This window comes from Sinocyclocheilus rhinocerous, unplaced genomic scaffold (genome assembly GCF_001515625.1).
Source record: "Sinocyclocheilus rhinocerous isolate Xijiao unplaced genomic scaffold, SAMN03320098_v1.1 scaffold8, whole genome shotgun sequence".
Classification (NCBI taxonomy): Eukaryota; Metazoa; Chordata; class Actinopteri; order Cypriniformes; family Cyprinidae; genus Sinocyclocheilus; species Sinocyclocheilus rhinocerous.
Genome location: NW_015666800.1, coordinates 2898079 through 2911226, shown reverse-complemented (window position 1 = coordinate 2911226; position 13148 = coordinate 2898079). Strand labels below are relative to the sequence as shown.

Genomic DNA, 13148 nt, shown 5'->3' with positions numbered 1-13148 from the left:
TAATCAAAAGCATTGAGTAACATTCTGCTGACATCACTCACAGCAAAGCTATTACAAAAATCAGCAATTAGCTCAATTAATCAATGCTATCATGACCCAATAACTGCACCTGTTGGGATGTTGGGACTTTTCTAGATCAGTGCCAGTTTTCAGGAGTGCTTCTACTTTTCTACACTGGCTTTCCAACTCCAGGTCAACTGTGTCTAGTTTCCTGTAGAAGCTTCAGTGGCCTCCTCACTCTTTCCATAGTCTTTGGACTCTAATACAGGCCTCTGCTCCTCCATCCTTTGCTCCAGTTGGGAAACCTGGGTCATTATGAAGAGATATCAGACATCAGATTTAATCATATGTTTATGAATCACATTACAGTGTGAATTGGTAACACACCTCTGAGAGAAAGGTCTGGATTTTCAGTGCTAGTTGAAGCAGGCGATCTTTATTTCGCTGACTCTTTCTTCAAAGTGTCAAAGTTCTGCCTTAACTCAGCAAGTTTTCACTGATCTCACATGATGCAAAGTGTCGTCCTCGCACCAGGTTCTGTCCTGCGTCCTGTACAGTCATTATTAGAGGGGTTCGGCTCTCGATTTCCTGCATGACAACCTGTAAGAGAAGGTATTAGCATATCATAGTCCTTTGTGTTTGCTGAAAGTCCTGTAACAAAACATCAGTTTATCAATGGTGCATAAGTATTGTAGTTTCAGATTTCTGGACCAGACTAACCAGATGTTTTTTGACTATGGCTTGTATACTCTGCAGGGAGGTGCCCCAGTCTTTTGTGGCTGTGGCCTGCAGCTTGTCCTGAATCCACAGCAGCTCATCCTCTAAGTCCCTGTAGAACTGGAACAGCAGCTGCCATGACTCCAGAGTTTCCCTGCGGGCCTGCAGCGGCTCAGCCAGCCCATTATACCTAAGAGAAATGATTAAATGTCAGTGTTACTTTTCCACTCAGTCTGTCAATCAGATGAAAAAAAACATAATACCACCACATCCTATGGGAATACATGTAGTATGACACAGCAATCATGTGGTGTTTTAGATCATTTGACTGACATTTCAAAGCTCATGAATAGTGCCCACATTAATGTATAATCTTGAAACGTCAGTATTGCTCACTTGTAAATAACGCTTATCAAATGTGGCCCTGGACCACAAAACCAGTCTTAAGTGTCAATTTTTCAAAATTGAGATTTATACATCATCTGAAAGCTGAATAAATAAGCTTTCCATTGATGTATGGTTTGTTAGGACAGGACAATATTTGGTCGAGATACAACTATTTGAAAATCTGGAATCTGAGGGTGCAAAAAAATCGAAATATTGAGAAAATCGCCTTTAAGGTTATCCAAATGAAGTCCTTAGCAATGCATATTACTAATCAAAAATTAAGTTTTGATATATTTACAGTAGGAAATTTACAAAATATCTTCATGGAACACGATCTTTACTTAATATCCTAATGAAGTTTGACCCATACAATGTATTTTTGGCTATTGCTACAAATATACCCCAGCGACTCAAGACTGGTTTTGTGGTCCAGGGTCACAAATGATCCATGTACATAAGAGCTTATCAAATCATTTACTTTCTTCATTATCAGTTTTCGTGCCCACAGGATTTGGACTATGGACTTCTAACACATTTAAACGTCATTCAGGTCCATGTGAAGGACTCACTAAACTGCAAAAATATCTACAGTACTGTAGAATGAAATCAGGGCTGAACAAAAACATACCTGTTGACCACCTCCCAAACCCTCTGCTGTATATTTTCTGCAAGGAAGTTGCCTTGAGAGCTGAAGTCTTTGGCTGTGTCCACCAGCCCCTGGACCTTCTCCATTTGTGCATCTACCATTTCCTCCAGACCCTGCTGGGCCTTAAGCAGCCTGCTAACTGAGGCCAGGTTACCACCGTAGTCCTTACTCACCACTTCTACCTCCACTGACCCAAGCCACTCCTCAATGTCATCCAAGGAGCGCTGGAACTGCAACGCCTAGAGGAAAACCACATTATCCAAGATGATATTTCAGACCAGCATCAGTAAATCTGAATTAGATTTGTCTGAAAGTCATGAGGATATGTTAGTGTATCTATTATAGTCAGGGAACAATGTGTAAAGCGGCACCTCTACACGATATCATGTAGAATTAAGAAAAAAATATTTTCAGTGTGCACACTTATGCCTTGAGCTAGCGTTTTAGCATGCTGTACCTGATATGCTTGCTGTAGACGTAACTTTTTCTCCTTGCAGTTGCTTAAAAGCTGGTCCCAGCTGTCATCAACATCCTTTATTCGTGGTTTTATCTTGCTTTTAGCAGGATGACTGGAAGCTAGCATGTTATCACCCTCCTGAGGAAACAATTCATGTTTTAGGCTAAGTGCTGTTGATGCTCCTTTAAGTCTGAATTTCATACAAACAGAAAAAGATTAAGAGATATTCAGACATTCTTTAAGATTCCAATGCCGTACTTTTATGATGGTCTGCACTCTGTTGCGGTTGGCCAGTATCTCTGCCTTTAAAGCTCTGGTGCTTTAGTAGCTTAGCCTGAAGGTTAATAGGATCTGTCCAGCTCTCATCAACAGCCACAGAGTTTTTCTCATTCAACCATGAGGAAACCTTTACAAATGAGAATTTAACTTTGTAAAAGACATACTGATGGGTAAAATAAATCAGACTACATAGGTGAATGTCAACCCTCTATTTTCCACATTCAGCAGGAGCTGTTTACTTCACACACCTCATAGCTTCCTTCCAGGAATTTCTGCAGCTGTAGAGATTCTTCTAATGCTTTTCGTCTGGTTTTGCTCATTTCCAGTACTTTGTCCTTCCTTTAAGAAAGGAATTTTACTTATCAGTAACAGTACTTCTCAATATTTCTGATCTATAGACCATTTTGAAAAAGAAGTGTGCTTTCGTGTGTTGAATGTGCACTTTTAGTGTACTTCAAATGTTTAGAGTACTTGCAGATGAAATTTTGTAATAATGGATTTTGTAATAATATAATAAATAAAAGGTGCACTTCATAATAATGTAACATAAAAGTTTTTACTTTAAAGTACATTTTAAATCGTTGTTTTAATATTTCTTTTGTCATGCTTTGAAGAACACTTATTTTGATGTTGACTAACATACTAAGTCACATAAAGTACTGAATCAAGATTTTAACTGTACACTGTTATTTAATATTACATTCAAAGTTAATTTATTTTAAATGTAATAGATTGAAATTTCATCACTGTAAATGTGTAATTACAAATATATTTAAATACATGATATACAATAGAAAACACATTAAAGTATATTTTAGTTTAACATAAATGCCTGTTAGTACACTTGGCAGTACACTTTAACCATATTCAAAGATAATAGAATTAATTGTGAAATTACATAAATATATGTATATGCAATATATAATTTCATGGTATGTAATTCATATATGTAATGTTATGATATGTCCCACTTAAATGAGACAAAAACACTTCAGCTAATTTCATTTAATATAAATGATAATAATAAACCTATTTTTAATACATTTTCACATTTAACTGCAATTAGCATGCAATTAAGTGTCTGTAAAAATTACATTAATTTATTTTGCACTTAAGCATATTCTTTGAAAGTATATTAGTTCTGTAATAAGTACTAAGTACTAAAGTGTAATTTGTCAGACGAGTGAGTTTTTTTTTTGCTTACTGCATACCTGAGCAGAATAGCTTTGATCTTCTTCTTGATGTTGTCAGAGTCATAGTGCTGTGCCTGTATGAGATGCTGAGCACATCTGTCAACCTCTGCCACCTGCTCCATCTGAGCTTCTAGAGAGTTCTCAAACAAAGCATGCTTCCTCTGAAGAGCCTCCACCTCTGACAATGAACCCTGTCAGTGTGCAACATCTTTCACCATCCATTTCCAAAGTTACAGAGAAGAAAACAACCAATGTCATTTTGTTTTCTTATGAGGTGAAATGTTACTCTGTCTTTTAAATGAGGTGCAAGAAATGGAGCTCTTACCCCAAGATCTTCATTGACCAAGAAAGCCTCCCGGTTACTTATCCAGCTCTCAGTCTGGTCGGCATAGCCCAGGAATATCTGCAGCCAAACCACATAATACCTTCACATAATAACAGATAATCCAAAATGAACCAAAACTACCTGCTGTTTTCTTAAGTCACCTGAAGCTTCAGTGCTTGATCCAGAGTTTTCTTTCGGTCCTCCCAAGCTTGAGCAAGCTTTGTTTTGGCATCCTTCAGCTTGTGTAGGGCTTCTTTAATCTCTGCTGAATCGCTGTGTCCGGACTTAACAAGATTCTGTCCAAAACTCTTAACTGAATCTATACGCTCACCGCGAGCATCAATCTCAGCCTGCAATCATTAAATGTTGCTCTAACACAAGTCTGGTATCATATAACATTATGTATTAGTATGTACTATGACAAATTAGAAGTCACTTTGGATCAGTGCGTCTGATAAAAGAATATATGTAACTGTATTAGTTTTAGCATTGTAGTTTGTGACAGAGCAAGATCACAGGAACTGAGAAGTTGAATAATTTTATAACGTATATATATATTTTAATACCTTCCAGTTCTGGTGCTCTTGTATGAAACTCTCAGCTTCCGTCTTATTCTTAGGCAGGCCTTTCTTCACCATCTCATCACTTTGCTTCAGGGCCCAGTCCAACAGGAGGCGCTGGTTAGCTTTAAACAGCTGCAGCTGATGAGACTCCTGCAACCGCTCCTTCCAATCACAACAAAGTATATTCTGTTCTATTTTCTATTTAATGTATATTTTAAATACATTTTTGCCATGTTACACTATTTAAATTTTTCAATTGATTATTATTATTATAAATATAGCAACTAATGGTCGCATACCTTCTTTTGATTTCCTTGTCCAGCTTGACTAAAGCAATGTTGACCTCTTCCTGCTTCTTACTAAGTTTGTCAGACAGATCACACTGTCTCCTTAACCGGTCTTTAGTCTCCTTCTCCAGGGCCTGGTTTTACAAATTAGAGCAAGTATCTTCTTTGTAACCCTTCTTGTAAGCTGACTAGCTTTAGTGAGTTACACAAACCCTCACCCTACAGCATATAATGCACCATGAATGGTTTATTTAAAGGCTTTTGTACGTACAGCAGTTACTTCATTGGAAGGTGCTGAGAGTTTTTCTATAAAGCCTTTAACCACAATGCAAGCACACACAATAGATATTGTATAGGACGTGCTATCCACAGTGCACTGATTAATATAGATGAATGTGTTCTTTGTATAACAGCTGTCTAGTCTACTCACAGTGCCTCTCTCTTGGATGACTCTGGCCTCCCTCACTATCTCCTCGTGTCTGCGAATAAGGTTTTCCACACTCTCCACATCCACTCCACAGCCCTGACCCTGGAGCAACAGCATCTGTGGCCAATTTTTTTTTTTTTTTATTAAATATTTAATTAATACTATATAATAAATAATATTTAATTGAATATATTTAAAATATTGTTATATTGAAAAATTAAGTTTAAAATAAATTTTCAATTTCTCTTATATTGGGTTCAAAGCCAAAGTTGGGTTCAGATTCAAAGACATGTAATCTGATAGCCATAAAATCTCTCTCTCTCACCTTCTCTCCAGCTCTGTCCCGGACTTCTTCTAGCTCTCGAATCAAGGCGTGGATCTCTAGCGCTGCCTCCAGCTTCTGCTTATAGCTGCTCAGGTTGCCATGGAAATTACTCCATCTGTTGGGAAGGTGACAAGAAAGTCAAAACAAACAACATGCTAGATATAAGAGATGATGAGTGTATTTTCTTAAATGAACATGGATCTCAGTTGAAATATAGGAGGATGTACCGTTCATTGAGCTGTTGCCTACGCTTTCTCACAGTTGCCAACTCATCACTGTTCTGTTTCTCTAGCCGGGCTGCCAGAGTATTGATTGTCTTGATGTGAGCATCATCAACAGTCACATCCTAAGGGATGAAAACTTCTTAGTGAAAGAATGTTACTGCACTAAGCAATATGCTGTATACCACTGTTACATAATACAAAGCCTTCAGTATGTCATTTTCTAATCTAGACCAAGTCGAACACCAGACTTATTCCAGAGCCTGAGCCTCTGAATTCACTGAGCTTCTTCAGCAGCTGCTGACCATGTTCATAATCCTTCCCAACATCACCAACATTTATCATCACCTCCTATACAGAAAAGAAACCAAATATTAATTCTTAATATTAAAATATTAATATAAACCAGTAGTTTATATCAAGGCATGTTTTCAGCAGTTTGTTAATGTTAATGGCCTCATTTATTGCCTTTTGCCTAATCCAAACTTCAACCTGTCCCACTTTTTGCAGGAACTCAAGAAAATCACGATTATCCTCGAGAACTTTTCCACGGACTGTAACGGTTTGCTTCAGAGCTTCCCAATGAGAGATCAGCGCAGAGATGGTCTGCTTTATCTCTTCGATTTTGGGTGACGCAAGGTCACTAGCTCATTTCCAGCCTTTTGATAAGTATGTGACAAACAATGTTAAACACATTTATAAAGACCAAAAAAAATATATATATATATAGTATTATCTCTGACTGACTACTGAGCCAGTTTGTGATTTTGGTACAGCGACTTACCTGCTGGACAGATTCAATATTTCCATGGGCCAGAATCGCTGCTTCAAACACCTGATGCTTCTGCAATATCTTCATTTTAGTCTGAAGGTTGCTCATGTCCATTTTGGAGTCTTCTAGTATTTTATTCATACAGTCTGTGATCCATTCCTCTGCCTAAAATACAAATAAACATCACAAACCAACCATTTTGTTTTCTCTTTGTTTAAGTCACCTGGATCGGAAATGACTAGTACCGTACCTCTGACACATCTCGGTTGAAAATACAGAGAAGCTTTGAGATCTCAAGATCCTCTCTGCGTTTATCTGACAGATCTTTGATGCGTTCCCTCCTCTCCTGGATAGCTTTCAGTTTGTTCTTAATGTTGCTACTTTTTTCTCGCTTCAAACCTTCTGTCCTTAAGCGTTCTGCTGACTCCTGAAGAGCCACTATCTACATGACATAAGACATCCAGTCATCTATACTTAGTCTAAAAATATCACGTGTTTGATGCTTCAGGCCATACTGTAGGCTGATGACCAACCCATCAGTTCCATCCAACAGCTCCTGCAGCTATAAAAAGAATCATAAAGTTTAAACACTGAACCCGAGAATGAGTTTGATGTGAGCATTTGTAAATTATTTATTTATTTACTTATTTGCTGTGTTTTGATCCCTCGGCTTCCAGATTTTCATAGTTGTATCTCGGCCAAATATTGTCCTATCCTAACAAACCATACATCAATGGGAAGCTTATTTATTCAGCTTTCAGATTATGTATAAATGTCAATTTCGAAAAATTGACCCTTGTGACTGGTTTTGTGGTCCAGGGTCACATATTTCTTAAATCCTTTATTTATTATTTGCTAAGTGTTTATTTATTTATTTATTATGATTTTTTTAAGTTGTAACTAGATCACATAAAACCTCATATGCTTTTGTGACCAATCAGACGACAGAGCGGGTAAAGCTTCAAGACGTAAAGGAATGGTGCAAAGAGGAGAAAATTATTATTTTGTGCGGAAGAAGAATTTGTCAGTTGTAGTATTTCAATATTTTGGACAAAGAAGAGATGTCACTGAGTCAGGTAACTAATAAATTATTGCAAAACTACACATATAATTATAATATAAAAATACCTTATCAAAATGGTAGTAAATAAACAATAGTAATAAACAAAAACTTCCCTTTGTACAAAAGCATCCATGCCACCCACTGTATGTTCAAGATGATCGCCATTTCATCACCAGTGCAACACAGCTGTAATGAATGCTCTCACATCATACCTGCTGCTCTGTTCCAGCCAGCTCATGTACAAGAGCTTCATGTTTGCGTAGCTGTGACAGCACTCCCTTCAGATCTTTGGCTATGTCATCAGGAATGCTTTGGCACCTCTCCTGGTTCAAGATATGTGACACGTGAGCACCAGGGCAGATATGTTTATCATATTATTCAACAGCATGACTTTAAAGCACAGCTGGACTGCATACCTTTATCTGTCCTAGTGCATCAGTCAGGTATTTGTAGAATTTGTGGCATTCCTCAGATTTACGTAGCTTTTCTTTACGATCTTTGGATAAATCCTGCAGCTCTTTCCATGATTCTCTGTCATAAAGTAAACTTAAAGTATGATATCTGTAGACTGTAAAATGATGTAACTCCATACACAGGTCTGACACATCACAAACAACTGACACAAATATGAGATTACTGTATTTATTAGTTTGTAATATTTTGTTTATAATCTGTTTTCCTGATCACATGCCGTTACCTGAGTAGATTCTGTTTCTCGGATGAAGCGGCTCTCAGGGTGATTACTTTTGATGAGTTTGTCAGCCAACTCTTCACAGGTGTGCATCCTCTCCAGTCCCACCTCCAGCTGCTTTAAGAATACCTCAAATCTCCCACACAGTTGCTGTCATGAAACAAGAGGTACTTAGACAGATCCTGATCACAGACAACATGCATATCTGATACAGGATTAACTTTATGAATCATTTTGAGATTTGAAGAATTTTAAGGGTTTAAAATAAGAAATGAAGGTTTTGATGGCAAGGATCCCAAAAACATGTTCCTTTCTAGGCTCAAATATGTTTGAAATCAATTAATAATAAGACAATTGAAGAAATTAAAAAAGGGAGAATAATAAGTGTGAAGACAGTATGTTGTAATAATTGGCTTTTAAATTGTCATTGTACTAAAGCCATAAAAAGTTAAAATATTAAAAGCCAAAAAATATGATCTGCAGAACATTTACTTCAGTTGATACCCACAATTGAATTAATATAACGTATACATTTTTAAAACAAAAACAGATTTGTGTATTAATTTTTACTATTAAAACTCTGGCTGTCGTTAGAATGTGTAGTGATTAGTTTCTTGATTTCTGACCAAAAAATAATGAAACCATAATAATATAACATGTAACAAATGTTAAAAAAAAAATTTGTTAAAAATATTTAATTTATTCTCACCAGTGCATTTTCATAATCAATCCCAAAGTCATTAGAGGCGGCAATCTGTGTCTGCTGAGCAATCCATTCCTCCAATTCAGCAGACTCGCTCTTAAATTCATGGAGGTGTAAAGTCTCTCGCAGCCTCTGCTCTCTGTTGTAATGAGATGTGTTTTTTTAACAAGGCAAACCAACGTGAGGGTTTGTACTTCTGTTAGTTGTGCTGTTTTATCAACTGATTTTTATTTTACCTGACTGTTGCTGAGTGCTGAACCTCATTTAGCTTCGATTTAATGTGGTTGTAGGGCTTGTTGAGCTCCTTTAAACCCCACACACATACAGCCTGCTTAACGTTGGACTTTCGTCTAACGTTCATCTACTTGAGCAGCAAGTACCTCAATCTGCCCCTCCACTGCCTGAAGAAACAAACCAGTATATGTTAACATGTTAAAACCTTAAGCTATTGCATTAGTACAAGCCAAAGTTTACTCACCTCATGCTCCTTTTTTAGACTCTGAGTAGCTAATTCAGTCTTGCCATAATCAGTGCTGACCAAAGCTGGTGTTTCTGACAGAAGGGTTTCTAGCTCAGTGCAGTCAAGCAAAATCTGAGCATCAGAACAGAAATGTTAACAGTAATGGCTTGAATAATTACTGGACCAAAAAACTGCAAACACTGCTACACTTTTACCTGCTCCCGTGTAACTGCCTTGTTAAGTTCGCCAGACCATTTCTCACACAACTCCTCTAAATCCTCCCATTCTGCAATCAGTTGCTGACACCTCTGCTGCACCTCCTGAACATTCCACTGATTGGACCGGGCCATGGCTCGTCCTCTGTCCAGTACTCGTTGTGGGCATTTACCTCTGCCTGCAGGTCCTGGGGGGTTTTGAAACATTAAACAGTTACAATGAATACAACTTTACACTGGAACTTTACAAAGAAAGGTACAGTCATTTATTTAAAGTTAAAATAGTTTTTGAATAGGTATTTTATTTTTATCCCCAGCAACATTCATACACTCAAATCTAATCATACCTTGTGTTTCTGAAGCAGACTAACTGCCCCTGCCAGAGATCTTTCATAGTTTGTAGTATCAGCTACAGGATGATGCTCTGATATCCAGTTTAACTCTAGGTCTACATCATGGTAAAAGCTATGTAATGCCACATCTGCCTCTAACTGGCTCCTGCGATTATCCAAAGGTTTCTGTAGAGACTTAAATCTGGCAAATAAAGCAGAAGTAAAGGCTTCTTAAAGCATACATAGAAAGCAACAGTTTTGTATTGATTGATCCTGCATATACATATAATTGATCATCAGTTTATTAGCTATCGTTTCCTTAACAACAGGTCATTCATTGCAGGTAAGTTTTCATTATGAAAATTTTTTTTTTTTTTTTTGATGAAAAATGAATACTAACAGTTTCAGGTAAGTGTCAGTCTCCCTGAGAATGCGTTGAGAGTCAAAATGGTTGGTGGCCAGGTGTTTGGCACGGGTGACAATGGAGTTGATTTTTTCTGCAAGTTCTTGAGTCTCCTCCTCCAGCTGCTTGTGCTCCTTTAGGAGCTGTCTGCTTGAACGAAGGTCATGACCCCTGATTGCATTCTGTAACATTCTCTCAATTGCCTCAATCTTCAGTTTTGCATCCTGAAAATATACAGATACTTTGGAATATAGAAATAGAAGCACACTTATCATTTATTGATTTATTTTGTAAATTGGTCATTTCAACTGATTTAATTCAATGACACAATTAACATAAGAACAGATTTAAAATCTACTCACAGAAATTTATTCTGCTTATGTTTCAAGGATAGGCCTATACATTCCTTCAGTGTTGTCCTGCAGTAGTCAAAGGTAGAACAGAGCTTGAGTTTAAGTACCTGAAGCAGCTCCATGAGTTGCTCCTGCTGGCCAGCCTGTCGTAGTTTGTCCCCTCTTTCTGCCATCTTTCTCTGGATTTCAGTCCACCTTTTGCATATCTCTCGAGTCTTTCTCTGTATGCTCTGGCTGTTGTAGTGATCCTCTGCTAACATTTCCTCTCCAGTCTAACCACATGAAATCCAATCATCAATATGGACAAAAATCATGGCCAAATACTTATGTTGCTTGAAAAATAATAAACAATACATCTGATGTGGTGCCATACCTCAGTTAGTCTGTCTATGCGGACTTGATTGGCCTGCATCTCTGTTTCTGCCGCCTCGTGTTTTTTGAGCTTACGGAGGATGTTGGTTGGATCTCTGTATGACTCGTCCTCAGCAATCTCAAACTTCTCCTCTATCCACAGGAGCATCTCCTCGGCATCTCTTAAAAATTCCTATGCAAGGTAAAAGTAAAGTATTTTAAAGCACTGTAGTTGTTTAGACAATTTTCTTGTCTGATGTACTGTATAGCTACAAACACATTTTAAATTGTATTATTTATAAAAAATATGCTGTCACTTTCCAAAACATAAACTGAAGGTCTACCTGGTACTTTTTTGAAGCAAGTAAATCAAGCCTCCTTAATTTACAACTTCCTTTCAGCTTCTTGTATCGGTCTTGAATGACCTTTGATCGCAGTTGAATTCTGGAAAGAGGTGATATGCCAGGATGAACTAAAATAATAGCACTAAGAAACAAGCAATTACAATTATTAATAAAATAAAATAAACTGTAATATGTAAAAACAAATAAAAGTCTATGCTCACTCTTTGGCGGCAAAGTTACGCTTGCTGATGAGCTCCTGGCTCTTGTCTTGAAAGAGGTTAATGGATCGCTCTAGTGCCTCAAGCAAAGCCTCAAGCTCTTCTTGACGGCCCAGTAAACTGTGAACGCTGTCCACAGAGTCCTGTACAGAAATTATGCATTAAATCTTATCTCTTCCTTTGACAGAAATGTGCTTAGAGACATGAAATGAATTCATTCAATGAATAAATTAAAATAATAAAGAAATTAAATGTCACAGTATCATCTCTTTCAATTACCCCCAAGTCTCTGACTTTCAGTCTGGCTTCATGACCAGAAATGGTGGCCTCTATGCGATCTGCTTCCATATTCAGCTTTTGAAACTCCAGTCCTTGCTCAAGCCTTCTGTTGTGACTAGCCCACAATTTGTCCAGCTGGCTCCACTCCTTATCCAACTTAGTGAGTGTCTGTTGAACATCTTTAGCTCCTTTCTCTCCAGATGCCACCTCTAGAGATTGACCCAGCTTTTCCATATCTTTCAATCTGAAATAACATTACCTTTAATCATAGGCAGTGTTGGGGAAAGTTACTTTTAAAAGTAATGCATTACAATATTGCGTTACTCCATAAAAAAGTAACTAATTACGTTACTTAGTTACTTTTTATGGAAAGTAATGTGTTACGTTACTTTTGCGTTACTTTTTAAATATGAGCAGGGCTTGATTGTTTTTAATATAAGAAGTTCTATTTATAGCAAATGTAAAAGCCCTTTCACACCAAAAAGTGTAATGAATAAACCTCAGGCTGAAGGAAAAGTAAATTCACGTCTGTACAGTAGAACACAGGAGAAGAAGGATCAACACTCTTCAGCAATAAAAAAAATCAATGAAGCACAATTGTTAGTTTATCTAAAGTCATTTTTGCTTATTAGTATGGTTGAACTGGATCATCAAAGGTCAGCAGCAAAGACATTGGTTAATAAAATGGGATTAGATACATTTGTGTTATTTAACATATTTAATTATTGCAGGTTTGCATCATATTCTGAGTTTGCATTTCACTGTTTTAATTCATTTTGATGAATACTAAATCTGTTTTTTTGCGAGTGGGATGAATTAATGCACATTCACATTTAGTCTAGGACTACAGTAACATCATGTTCACACAGCACACACAATGCCTCTGTACTTCCGATTTCTCCCAACATGGGGACAGGAGACTTGTCAGTCAATAAATGGGAAAACAAAGTAACTGGCATTACTTTTTTGAAAAAGTAACTCAGATATTTTCTGTAAATTCAAAAAGTAATGCGTTACTTTACTAGTTACTTGAAAAAAGTAATCTGATTACGTAACTCACGTTACTTGTAATGCGTTACCCCCAACACTGATGGTGGATGGTTAGTTGTTTCTTAGCTAAACATGAATGCGTGCTTA

General features: G+C 37.2%; 1 pseudogene; it reads right to left on the bottom strand.

Annotated features, from left to right (window-relative positions):
* Positions 1-13148, bottom strand: part of LOC107733094 (spectrin beta chain, non-erythrocytic 5-like) — a 36076-nt pseudogene that overhangs the window by 10282 nt on the left and 12646 nt on the right.